This window comes from Pseudorca crassidens, chromosome 16 (assembly GCF_039906515.1).
Source record: "Pseudorca crassidens isolate mPseCra1 chromosome 16, mPseCra1.hap1, whole genome shotgun sequence".
Classification (NCBI taxonomy): Eukaryota; Metazoa; Chordata; class Mammalia; order Artiodactyla; family Delphinidae; genus Pseudorca; species Pseudorca crassidens.
The window spans coordinates 50747412-50761059 of record NC_090311.1 but is presented as its reverse complement, the minus strand read 5'-3'; positions in this window follow the sequence as shown (position 1 = coordinate 50761059).

Genomic DNA, 13648 nt, shown 5'->3' with positions numbered 1-13648 from the left:
TATGGTATCACTTATATGTGGAACCTGAAAAACACAACAAACTAGTGAATATAACAGAAAAGAAGCAGGCTCACAGATATAAAGAACAAACTAGTAGTTACCAACGGGGAGAGAGAAGAGAAGAGGGGCAATATAGGGGTAGCACATTAAGAGGTACAAACTATTAGGTTTAAAATGAGCTAAAAGATATGTTGTACATCACAGGGAATATAACAAATATTTTATAATGGAGTGAAATCCTTAATAGTTGTGAATCACTATATTGTACACCTGTAATTTATATAATATTATACATCAGCTATACTTCAATTTAAACAAAAGACATTCTGTATGGCAGAAAAACAAAAAATAAAATAAAAAGAGGGGAGAACATATTAAGAAAGAGAAAGTAAAATCTCTCTTAATGGTGTTTTGAATACACATAACTATATATCTTCTTCTTTGTTACACCCCAGCTCTCATAAAATGACCCAAGTTCATAAAATTAGGGGGAAACCTATCAGTGGTGCACACAGAGAAATAGAGACATTTTCATGTTAGAAACTTTTAGGAACTTCAATAGGACATCCTATACAATTGGCTGGTTTGAAGAAAGGTTGATGTGGCCTATTCCTTTCCACAAACAACTGACAAAGTTAGAATAAGAGACCCAAGCAGAACCCCCCAAATATTCCAACTGGGAGATGTGTGGGAAGGAAGTGAAGCTGACCCTTGGATCAGTCGACTGACACAAATAGTCTACACCAGCACCACCGGGAAGGGCAAAGAGACCTGGTAAAGCCTGGGCAGTCAGCCCAGCACACCCACAGCACCACATGCAGTGTGGGGACTGCACTCTCCTCACACCTAACCCTGTCCCAGGAGCAACTGCAAAATTCCTGGAGCCCAGAGCAAAATGAAAACGCAGGGCTCTGCGTTCAAAAATTGTTAGACATGTTAAGGTAGCCACAGCAGAGCATTAAACCAAGCAGGAAGCCCTTCTAAGCAGGAGCCCCTGCGGGACCACCCAGGTGACATGCCCATGAAACTGCCTCTGCCTCCCCTTTACACCTGTTTACCCAAGTGACTGATCAAAATCTCACCTACTTGGTAATCCAGCACCAACCTATTCATCGTTCTTATATTAATCTGAGCATCGTCCACGCTAGGCCACCCTACCCTTGACCTGTACTCTCTAGAACTCATGGCCTGTGACCAGAAAGCACTCTCATTCCTCCCTAAACTTCTCCTTCCCCTTCTTCTTTAACCTGGCTACCCTCTGAGGCCACTGCCTCCCCTGAAGGCTTACCCAGCTACTGCTGCTGCCTTTCCTTTTTTTTTTTTAACATCTTTATTGGAGTATAATTGCTTTACAATGGTGTGTTAGTTTCTGCTTTATAACAAAGTGAATCAGTTATACATATACATATGTCCCCATATCTCTTCCCTCTTGCGTCTCCCTCCCTCCCACCCTCCCTATCCCACCCCTCTAAGTGGTCACAAAGCACCGAGCTGATCTCCCTGTGCTATGCGGCTGCTTCCCACTAGCTATCTATTTTATGTTTGGTAGTGTATATATGTCCATGCCACTATCTGTCACAGATTACTGCCTTTTCAATTCACCTCTCCTGGTGAGACAGAAGTAGGAGTCCTCCTTGCCCCACTCCCACTGTGCTTTCAAATAGTCCCTCCAGCACCCTGCTTAGAGGCCATGCCCTGCAGCCGTCAACCCCTCTCAAATTTGTAATCTAATTGACCGCCTAGTCTTACTCTGCACTCACTCTAGGCTTCTAGAATCAGTCTTCCTCCCTCCCTCTGGCATCGTCTAAGCAATTCCAACATCCATGGGCATAACCTACCACACACCTAGCCTAGATGATCAGCTACTGGACCTCCACATCATCCCCCATCCATCCCAGCTCCCCAACCTGTCCCACAGGCATTCCCTAAATGAAACAGAATCATCACAAAAATCTTCATTTTGGGAATTCCACCCTCAAGAGTCCTTCCTGTCTTCCAGTTAGTTTATTTTAGCACCCCCAATGATGTAATTGTCTATCCTCATCAAGCCCTCTGCGCCATCGACTCTCTCCATGACTGCATTATCCGTTATGTCCCTGCTGTCTTTACTTTCTGCTTAGTACAATCTAGGTTCCAAATTCCTCGTTATAATTGCTCCCTTGCAGAGTCTTCATCCCCTTTACTTCTCTCCCTCCTTTATATCCATGTGGGAAAACCCCAACTATCTACCTGCTCAGTGCCAACTTGAGCCAGAAAATCCAAAGGGATCCTTGAGTGAAAGGCCAAAATAATAGAATCATGGCCACACCTTGACTCTCCTGGTTCCTCTTATTTATTTTTTCCATTTCAAAGCTAAAGAAAAAAAGTATAAGCACTCTACAAGATATAGTACACTACTTCAAAGGAACAAAAATCAGATGAATGATGACATCTTCCCTAAAATCCTAAATGAATGAATTAATTCTACATGATTTTTGAGGGTAAATATTGTGGACTCAATTCTGATCCTGACAAACTCTCACACATGTACAAGGAGAACAGAAACAGTCTCAGCTGTTCCAAATATGTTCACCATGTGTATCATACTTCCTGAAAATAGACATGCCCCACATTGCCAAAAGATGAATTAGAACCAGAAAATCAGAACTGGGGAAGTCACAGAATAAAGGAACAATAAATTAGCGTAATAAGTTGTCCAAATAATTATTGTTAATATGGTTATAAAAGTTACTATAAATGTCAAAAATAAATCTTGTTGAGGATTAAATGTAAAAGGTTTACGTTAGTGTCCAGCATAGAGTTGGCGATTGTCATTACAAAGAAATTAATTTGTTAATAATCTCAATCTAAATTCCCAAACCCTACGAAAAACTTCAAGGAAATGTGACAGGGAAGGGAAGGATGGAGTAGAAAATGTAGAGAGAAAGGAAATAAAATCATATTAAATTTTTCATCCTGTGCTAGATTAAGTAAGAAAATGTCATTTCCTTCTTGAAGCTAATAATTAGAAGCAAGCTGTGTGGGTATGTGTGCGTGCACATGTGTGCGTTGTTTCATTTAACGCTGCAGTCCTCCTTCTAGGAGTGCACACCTTATTTACCCAGCAAAGTGTTGCTTTGCTATGTTCTCTAAATATGCAGGGCCATCACGGAGTGATGCAATGCAACAGCCCTGTACACACCCATGTCCAGGTCACAGCCGAACTATTTACTGAATATGAGTCAGCCTCTGAAGCCCCAGAAAAGAGATGACCAAAAACAAAAGGAGGCAGACCCCCTTAAAACTGGGAGCTGGCCAGCCAGACCCTAGGCCCACAAGGCCATCTTGTCTCTTGCACAGAAGCTGGTGAGCCTCAACCCGAGCAGCCTGGGAACCAGACCTTCAAGGCAACAGTATGGAGCCACAGCTCCAGCACCATCCTTAAGACTGTCTTGAGGATTCCCGCTTCCTGAGCCCAAGGCTTCACACGGCAGAGGAGCAGTACCTGCCCTCTTCGCCCTCTGTGATCCTGACTGCCCTCGCCCCTGTCGGAGAGGTCTTTTAGCGCAATAACATCAAAATAACGCCACGTGCAAGGCAGCTTTAACAGCCATGGCGGTTGTTGAATTGAGATTGGAAATTGCCGGAGACAAAAGGCAGAAGAGATACAGAATGAGGATCATGAGGTCCCAATCAGGGTACAGAAGACGTCAACAGAAGCGAAAGGATTTGGAGCCAAGAGGATAACAATTCTCTTAGGACCAATTCTTTAAATTCTCATTATTTTGCACTCACTCGAGGGTACATTTATTAATCCCCATGTAAGTTGGGGAGACCTTTTCCATCCCAGACCCATTTGCTGTAACTCCCAAAGGTGATGTTTGGCCCCATGTTCTCTTTTTTTTTTTTAATGTTTATTGGAGTATAGTTGATTTACAGTGTTGTGTTAACTTCAGGTGTACAGCAAAGTGAATCAATTATACATATACATACACCCACTCTTTTTTTTAGATTCTTTTCCCATATAGGTCATCACAGAGTATTGAGTAGAGTTCCCTGTGTTATACAGTAGGTCCTTATTAGTTAACTATTTGATATATAGTAGTGTGTATATGTCAATCCCAAGCTTTCAATTTATCCCTCCCCGCCCTCCTTTCTCCCCTGGGAACCATAATAATGTTCTCTTAAGTGTGTATTTGAGAAATGTCCAGAATGGCTATTCTAACAAAACTTGCCTGAATGGAAGGGAAGTGACTTTCTAATACACCATCCCCTCAAGGAATCTTATCAATAGAGATTCTATTTTTCCTGAATTCACAGTAATATTGCTGGGGCTAGAGGGCTGCTTGACAGGGAATGGGAAGATGTGCCCCATGGACATGATCTCACTAATTAGAGCCAGCACAGCCATGGCAGCGGCTAGATGGAACCCATAAACACCTGCCCTAGTTCTGTCTGCAGCACAGGATAATTAATTCCCTGCTTCTAGCCTTCCACTTTCCATTTACTTTGCCAATGCTGCAGTTACATACGACTGACTTTCCCACATAGGATATTAATGATTTACTCTCTGAAATCTTAGGGTGCTTACAAAGCCTGATAGCGTGAGTGGCTAAAAATATAATAATGAAAATAGAAAACATTCCTCTCTCCCCATCTGGGTGTGGCCAGACTGATGATTTATGGGAGGAGGAGGTGTCTCGTCAGCTCTTGACTAGGAAGGCGAAGGCAGGTAGAGGAAGAGGGGCTGGCTGCCCGTCTGCTTCATACACCTCAGTTGCCTGTTGACAGCCTGGGGATCAATCACAGAGCAAGAGCTCTTCCTGCGTAGCTGAACTAATAGAACTCATTCATATTCTCACACAAAAAGCAAGAGATACTCCTGTCAGCAGTGGAAGACTACAAGGAGCTGATGCCCGGGGCCAGCCCCGAGCTTGCCAATTCTTACCTCCAGCCCCCAGGTCTCTTCACACCCTTGTTTCCGCAAATCCGTGTGGATCACCACCTTGGAGACCTGGCCCAGATCTCATCTCCTCACGGGAGCTGTCCTTGACTGACCCCCCCCCATACACTGATTATTAATTTTCCCCATATCCTGCCAACTCAGAGAGGTTAAGATATTGCGTAGTAGTGGATCTCAAATGCAATAGTTTTCAAGCAAAGGCGTGCTGGTTTACAACAATAACACTTAGCCCTTACACAGCAACTTAGTGTCCGTAACCCTATAGATTGTTTTATTCTCATACCTATGTACAACCCTATGAGGTGGATGGATGGACACAAAACATTTTACTATGCTGACTTTTTTGCAACTCTTTGATGCTACTATTGTGATGAAAAAGATGTTGACATATTTTAAAGATAAGCCACTAATATCTGTTTTAATTGTCAGATTAAGTGAAAAACAGAGATCTTAGCCCTATTTCTGAACCCTACCCCATGACAGTAACCTACAGACTTCTCCCACTCTCAATCCCCCCAGCATAGACACACACAAAGGGAATCTGAGACAGGTGAGGGATGAGAGGGGAAGCAGCAGGAAAACGTATTGTGCACATTTCTCAGTCCACCATAGAGAAATACTATATTTTGAGCATGTCAAAAGGACTTTCTTGAAATGCTTCATCCAAGTAAAGGGTGCATTGTTTTATTCTAGACATATAATAGATGAAGAAACAATATAAGAAGGGTGGTTTGACCAAGTTCATTGAGTTGGCAAGGACAGTGCTGTACCTGAACTCAGCACCTTTGCATCAATATCTTTGAGCTCCTATCACACTGGGAAGTGGAGTTTGCTGCCTGGGGAAAGTGCTCCTCAAGCATTTAAGGCATGCAGAGCAAAGGAAAACATAAATAAGATGAAATGACAACCCTCAGAATGGGAGAAAATATTTGCAAATGAAGCAACTGACAAAGGATTAATCTCCAAAATTTACAAGCAGCTCATGCAGCTCAATAACAAAAAAACAAACAACCCAATCCAAAAATGGGCAGAAGACCTAAATAAACATTTCCCCAAAGAAGATATACAGATTGCCAACAAACACATGAAAGGATGCTCAACATCACTAATCATTAGAGAAATGCAAATCAAAACTACAATGAGGTATCACCTCACACTGGTCAGAATGGCCATCATCAAAAAATCTAGAAACAATAAATGCTGGAGTGGGTGTGGAGAAAAGGGAACCCTCTTGCACTGCTGGTGGGAATGTAAATTGATACAGCCACTATGGAGAACAGTATGGAGGTTCCTTAAAAAACTAAAACTAGAACTACCATACGACGCAGCAATCCCACTACGGGGCATATACCCTGAGAAAACCAGAATTCAAAAAGAGTCATGTACCACAATGTTCACTGCAGTGCTATTACAATAGCCAGGACATGGAAGCAACCTAAGTGTCCATTGACAGATGAATGGATAAAGAAGATGTAACACACATATACAATGGAATATTACTCAGCAATAAAAAGAAATGAAACTGAGTTATTTGTAGTGAGGTGGATGGACCTAGAGTCTGTCATACAGAGTGAAGTAAGTCAGAAAGAGAAAAACAAATACTGTATGCTAACACATATATATGGAATCTAAAAAAAAAATGGTTCTGATGAACCTAGGGGCAGGACAGGAATAAAGACATAGACGTAAAGAATGGACTTGAGGACACGGGAAAGGGGAAGGGGGAAGGGGAAGCTGGGACGAAGTGAGAGAGTGGCATGGACATATATACACTACCAAATGTCAAACCGATAGCTAGTGGGAGGCAGCTGCATAGCACAGGGAGATCAGCTCGGTGCTTTGTGACCACTTAGAGGGGTGGGATAGGGAGGGTGGGAGGGAGAGCCAAGAGGGAGATATGGGGATATATGTATATGTATAGCTGATTCACTTTGTTATAAAGCAGAAACTAACACACCATTGTAAAGTAATTATACTCCAATAAACATGCTAAAAGAAATAAAAAATAAAAGACACATTTTTCATTTTTACCAAGAACTTTATTGAACAACATATTCACCGTTTTGTTCCACTACCTTCTGCCATTTTTCAGGCAACTTCATAATTCCATCTTCCCAAAACTTTTTATCTTTTTGAGCAAAGAACCGTTCCAGGTGCCTTTTCCAGGGAATTGAAATTTTTTCCATTAAGAGAATTTTGTAAATACCAAAATAAAAGGAAATCCAAAGGTGCAATGTCTGGTGAATACGGTGGATGAATCAGAACTTCCCAGCCAGGCTGGAACAGTTTTTGCCTGGTCATCAAAGAAACATGCGGTCTTGTATTATCCGGATGGAAGATTATGCGTTTTCTGTTGACTAATTCTGGATGCTTTTCGTCAAGTACTGCTTTTAGTTGGTCTAATTGGGAGCATTACTTGTTGGAATTAATCGTTTGGTTTTCCAGAAGGAGCTCATAATAGAGGACTCCCTTCCAATCCCACCGTATACACATCATCACCTTCTTTGGATGAAGACCGGCCTTTGGTGTGGTTGGTGGTGGTTCATTTCACTTGCCCCACAATCTCTTCTGTTCCACATTATTGTACAGTATCCACTTTTCATCACCTGTCACAATTTGTTTTGAAAACGGAACGTTTTCATTCCATTTAAGTAGAGAATCCCATGAGGAAATATGGTCAAGAAGGCTTTTTTCACCTAACTTACGTGGAACCCAAATATCAAAGCAATTAACATAAGCAAGCTGGTGTAAATGACTTTCAAAGCTTGATTTGGATATTATGAGCATCGGCTCTCTCCCACGTGGTATATAACGTTGATTGTTCTCAATTAATGTCTCAATTTGATCACTATCAACTTCAACTGGTCTACCCGACCGTGGAGCATCGTCCAGTGAGAAATCTCCAACACGAAACTTTGCAAACCACTTTTGACACATTCAATCAGTCGCAGCACCTTCTCTATACACTGCACAAATCTTTCTTTTTTGCATTTTAGTTATGTTTTTACCTTTCTTGAAATAATAAAGCATAATATGCTGAAAATGTTGGTTTTTTCTTCCATCTTCAATATTAAAATGGCTACACAGAAATTCACCAATTTTGATAAGTTTTTTTAAATGCATGCTGATATAACAGCTGTCACAATACAATTTAACAAAATTGTGTTGAACAAAGTTAAAGACAGCTAAGCACTACTAGAGCCATCTTATGGGAAAAATCAAATGAACTTTCTGGCCAACACAACAATTTTTACTTTTTTATTTTACTTGTATACTTTGTTTATTGCCTGCCTATGTTCCCCCAGCACTCATGAGGGCAAGAATTCAGGTCTGTTTTGTTACTGCTGTATCTCAAGTGCCTAGAACAGTGTCTGCAACATAGGAGGTAGTCAATAAATATTTTCTAAATAAATGATGAATGAATAGAGTTTGAAGGCAGACAATATGGCTTATTCTTTTTTGTTTTGCCAACAGTACCTGGCATATAGTAGGTAGTAAATAAATATGGAGGTTTGGGAGTTTAAATAAATGGGTATCTGTATTAATCAGGGTTCTCTAGAGAACCAGAGGCAATAGGTGAGATGTGTACATGTACAGAAGATTTATTTTAAGTAATTGGTTCATGTAATTATGGAGGCTGGCAAGTTCAAATTCTGCAGGATGGGCCATCCAGCTGGAGACCCAGGGAATTGCTGCAGAATTCCCTCTTGCTTGGAGGAAGTCAGTCATTTGTTCTGTTCAGGTCTTCAACTGATTGGATCAGCCCCACCCACATTATGGAGGGCAATCTGCTTTATTCAAGGTTCACCAATTTAATTGTCAGTCTCATCCAAAAACACAACCAAAGAAACACTCAGAATAATGTTTGACCACATATTTGGACATTATGGCCCAGCCAAGTTGACACATAAAATCAATCATCACAGTATCCTATTAAGGTAAATCAATAGGACACATCAGATCAATGAAAGAAGAATATTATAACAGGAATCCAATACCTCCTTTTTTCCCATAAATGCTTTATAAGCACAATGTCCTATATTCTGTCATTAAGCATTTACTTGGCACTGTGCTAAGCGCTGCAGAAGACAAGTCTCAGTTCTCCTCACCAAGGAGCTCAGAGGAGCTACATAATGTATATCATCCTGCAGGTGTTATCTCTGCTGCATGTCCACATGTCCAGCTACTGGTCTCAAGAGAGATTGTACAGCTTGTCAGCCAGGTCCTTTCTTAATGAACTAAGTAAGTATATGCAGATAAGTAACGGGTTTGGCAGCTATACAGAAAAATTGAGCAAATAAACAGCCATAGTAAATAAAAGAGTAAAAACCAGTCAGCCCTCTCGGGGTGTGTACCTAACAACTTCTCCTTCCCTCGAGATTATCCCTGGCTACAGGGGCAGGCCCTGACAGCTGTTATCTGTACTTCTAGCATTTGGTCCCCTTCTTCACCCCTTCCTGATTGCATGTCCCTTGAATTCTCCAAGCCAGTTTCCTCAGGAGTAAAACCTACCTACCAGTCGATAAGCTCAATGAGAACAAAGATTTATCTGGGTTGTTTACCCAGCCTGACATATTAGTTAGCACTATTATTATCATGATTATTACTACAATTATTAATTCAGAAAAGGGAAGCCCTTTCATGAGTCTGCCACCTCTGGGCACTAGCACTGTATCTTTAAGAGTCAGGTTGAATTCATTTTTTGCAGGTATATTTTTATAGCAACACAAAGAGGACTTCTTCACTCCCAATTTATGATGATGATGACATAAGGTCATTCCGAGGTTGACCAAGCCCATGTTTTGTAAAGAGAGAGCTATGAACATTTCATCATAGCTCTCTGACACTCTCTGAATCACTTTCAAAGTTTTGTTTATTTGCATGGTGGTTTGAATAATTTGTGTCTCCCTGACTAGACTACAACTCCATAGGAATTATGAAAATTTTATTCCTCATTGAACCTCATCATTTAACACAATGCCTAGCTGAATTATGCAGGAGAGACCAGGTGAGGCCACAGAACCAAATCTTCAAACTTCAAAGGTCAGTGGTGTAATACAGTAAAGGTCTATTTCTTTATTACTCATGCTACATTCCCATTATGAGTTAGTAGGGGGCTCTGATCCACACTGTCACTGAGGGACCCAGGGAGACAGAGGATACACCATTCTACCATAGCTACACAATCTGGAATATATAGCTCCTCAGTCACAGGAGCTGCTCATATGCGGAAGGGTCTTGTGCCAGCGATTGAATATTTTGGCCCCAGAGGGACATGCCCCCTCATGGATCCTTGGCCAAGAGGAGTCTCCAGCCACAACTAACTGCAAAGCGTCTGGGAAATATAGGAGACCATAAGCATATTTTGTGAGCTTTACTCTCTCTACTAGACTGGCACACCATAAATATTCAGTAAATATTTTTGATTAAATGTATGAATGAATAAGTGATCGTTTACAACAAATTCTACACACTCTGCAATGAGTCCAGATCTGTTTCCAGCCCCAACCCACCCTAGGAGGGAGGACAGACTCTGCATCCATCTGAATTCTTCTTCTAAGCCCCAAACCATTTGCTTAAGCTTCCATTCAATGCTCATAATCACCATGTCATGGATGAGTAACTAACCCTAGCAGAGTTCTTGGAATTTATTTGGGAGGTTCTTCGATGAGCTGAGTTGGTTTGCTCATAATTTCCAGCCAATTAGGTCTTGAAACAAAAAGACAAAATCCTGGCTCTAGAACTTGCCAATGACTTTTAGGTCATGATAACAGTAAAGGGTTGAGAAAGTAAATTTCTCCAAGAAAATTTTTCTCTAATGAAAAATAGCAGCAATTATGTCGAAAGGCATAAGAGAGAGAAAGAAACAGGGAAACACCTATCAAGGGCTGCCCATACAATGCAGAACATAATGTCCCAAAGAGGCCATTTAAGGCTTGAAGCATAGCACAGTCCTTCTTGTAACAGGCCCAAGCACATGAAACCATCCTTCTCTGCTTTTCTTTGCTAATTTGCCATTTCTAGGAAAATGGCTTTTATCACCGCAGATTCTTAATTTTCAAATTCATATCCCTCAATAAGCCAATGAATTACCTGTGCCCAACTGAAGAATGGATTGAAGGACAAAGAGAGAGAAAATAGGAAATTCTAAAACACATTGAAGTGAGGTGGATGGACCTAGAGTCTGTCAGACAGAGTGAAGTAAGTCAGAAAGAGAAAAACAAAACCCGTATGCTAACACATATATATATGGAATCTAAGAAAAAAAAAAAAGTCACGAAGAACCTAGGGGTAAGATGGGAATAAAGACATAGACCTACTAGAGAATGGACTTGAGGATATGGGGAGGGGGAAGGGTGAGCTGTGACAAAGTGAGAGTGGCATGGACATACATACACTACCAAACGTAAAATAGATAGCTATGGGAAGCAGCCGCGTGGCACAGGGAGATCAGCTGGGTGCTTTGAGACCACCTAGAGGGGTGGGATAGGGAGGGTGGGAGGGAGGGAGACGCAAGAGGGAAGAGATATGGGAACATATGTATAACTGATTCACTTTGTTATAAAGCAGAAACTAACACACCATTGTAAAGCAATTATACTCCAATAAAGATGTTAAAAAAAAAAAAACCTATTATTTATAATCCTAAAAATAAATAAATAAAACACATTGCAAGAAATAATCCAAATCTCTATTGTAGACCTACTGGGCTGCTTGCCTCACCCATAGTGCTTATGGAGACCTGGTCCCTAGAACAGAGAGTAAACGCCATTCAACATAGCCAACAGACCCCAGACTGCAGATGTCCATCTGTTTGCTGGCCTTCAACTAGCATGATGCTCTCTCATTAATTTTAAATTATGTCCTAGGAGTCCATAAGTCCATTACAGACGGCAGGTGCTTAGGATAAAATGGTATGCAGACTCGGAGCTTGGGAAGCCTTCCTTGGAGTTGAGCAAAACAAGTGAACACAGCACCCTGGTGAAGAGAAAGAAGACCCAGATTCAGCAAGAGAAGCAGTGGTGAGGATGACATGTGGGCCCAGGGGAGCTGGAGAAAGGAGTATCCACATCTGACTTTCCAGTCTCGCTGCTCTTCACAGTTTTGCAATAGCCCCACCCCATATTCATGTGATCTGAGGTCAGTGATGTCTGTCCTTTTCAGCCAAAAGGAACTTGATTCTATACATACTAAAATTAGTAATGATAATTAGCATTTACTAAACACTTATTATTTAATGTATCTGGAGTCACACTAAAACCTATATTATTGTCTCATTGTTCCTCACATTATTCCTCTGAGGGTAGTACTATTTTTATCCCCATTTTCCAGTTGAGGAAACGGAGCCTCTGAGAGGTTAAGTAATTTGATTGCAACTTCCAGTTGACGGGAATTAAACACAGATGGATTTGACTCAAAGTTCACACTCTTAGCTGCCCTACTAGACTGCCCTTGACCCCCAAGCTGAGCAATCTCATGGACCTGGGAACTACAGAAAAGCAACCCGCCCCTCTAAAAGTCCACCACTTGGCTGTCAGTGACAGTGACCTTGTAGTGAAGTTGGAAGAGTATGGGCTTCGGTGTGGGAGGAGTTGAATTTAAATCCTGGCTCTGGGGTCTACTTAATCTCTCTCCAAACCTCACCTTCTTCATCTATAAAATAACAATTATGTCCAATCTTTGCGGGGGTTGCAGGTTAAATTAGATGGCAAATATGACAGAGAGTGCCTTGCATAAAGTAGAGCACCTAGAAGATTTTAATAAACACCAGCTCCCTCCTTATTTGCAGGTGGTCTTAAAGATTAAGGAGCTACGTTTGCAAAGTAAAAGTGCATGGCACATAGTAGGTGATAAATGTACATTTCATCCCTTCCCAGCCTCCACTCTACAGTTTCTCAGATGTCTTGGCCATCATCTTGTAATACAGACCAGAATCACTTTTAGGCAACCACAGAGCTTCAGCTCAGTGCTTTTACAAGAGGAGCACTGATCCCAAATCAAGGCTATTTTTTGTCCTTTTGAAATGTGTGTGATTCTCAAGCAGCTGCGAGAATAGTCTGTGAAAAGTAAGAAATGCCAGGCTGCTTTTACTTAGAGTTGTCACCAGTGAAAAGTGTTACTGTAGGTTAATGAATTTTTCCAGAAGAATGAACTGTCATAGGGGCAAGGGGGTGAGAGGAGGGAGGAGGGTGATTACCTGTGTGCCTAGCCCAGGGTTCATTAACTAATGCTCCTCGCGGCAGACAACTGCAAGAAAATCTCAGCTGCACAGAGATTCATGTCCACCCGAGATGGATTCTAACCACACATCTGAAAAAAGCATCTCTCTGCTCAGTCACCAGATCATCAGTAAACACACAGCTGCAGGGTTTCTGTGGGTGGTCTCTGGATTTCCTCCTTTCTCAGACAAAACAAGAGCTTGGGAACCTGCTTAACCTTCTATTTAGAGAAATGATACCCATGTCAAGTAGATGACTGCCATTTACACAAGGATTGGAAAGCGAGAGGCCCCTCCACTTCCACAAAGACGCTGAAAACTCTCATTTTGTTCAGGGAGAAGTTGAGCTTCTGAAGTTGGCGTCCTCTGCATGTTTGCTACTCAAAGTATAGTCCATGGACCGGCAACAACCGCATTACCTGAGAAGTTGTTAGAAACAATCAGAATCCTAGGTCCAATCATAGCCCTCCTAAATCAGAAGCTCCGCT